Source organism: Penaeus monodon, chromosome 27 (assembly GCF_015228065.2).
Source record: "Penaeus monodon isolate SGIC_2016 chromosome 27, NSTDA_Pmon_1, whole genome shotgun sequence".
NCBI classification, from domain to species: Eukaryota; Metazoa; Arthropoda; class Malacostraca; order Decapoda; family Penaeidae; genus Penaeus; species Penaeus monodon.
Window position 1 is genome coordinate 39,906,845 of NC_051412.1, and position 595 is coordinate 39,907,439.

General features: G+C 32.1%; 1 protein-coding gene across 1 annotated transcript in view; it reads right to left on the reverse strand.

The window, feature by feature from the left end:
- Window positions 1-241, reverse strand: part of LOC119590860 (tRNA (adenine(58)-N(1))-methyltransferase non-catalytic subunit TRM6-like) — a gene marked incomplete in the record, with an annotated part of 11,075 nt that extends 10,834 nt beyond the window's left edge. Inside the window, 1 exon segment of the mRNA XM_037939619.1 lies at window positions 160-241.
- Between the last annotated feature and the right edge of the window lie 354 nt (window positions 242-595).

Below are 595 nucleotides of genomic sequence, written 5' to 3' on the forward strand. Positions count from 1 at the left end.
CACATACTCCCCCAAAACAAGAACCAAACCACCATTACTTCCTCTCAACCCAATAAATCTAAAAAAACACTCAACCAGAACTACTCCCACAACACTCTTCACGAAAATAAATGCCATTATAATCCCCCCATGAACAAAATTACGCCAAAATAAGCTTACGAGAAGCCAGTCCCGGCGCCGCGACCTTTTCCTTCCGAGAGTGTAAACAAACCCACATGTTAGGCTGTCCATCTTTGCAATGTTTTATGAGAGATATAAAATATTGAGTTATTCTTTATAGATGTGATTATATGGAAAGTAGTGGTCTCTTTTTTTAGATAAATGGGATATAAGTTGTTTGTGAATATCTGTTTTTTTTTTTTAGATGTGTGGTATCTTTAAAAAGATGTATGGGATTTCAAAAAATGTTTAGTCGGATTTTGATTTTGCGAAATATATGGTAAAAAAATATTTATAATAAAATATTCAATTGAAAAAAATGTGCATTTCTAAATTTCATCCTAAAATATGGACATTGTAAATTTATTAATAAAGAAAACGAAGTAGAGAAAGAGGGGAGACTCGTCTATGATTTCAGAAAACAGGTTATGAAATT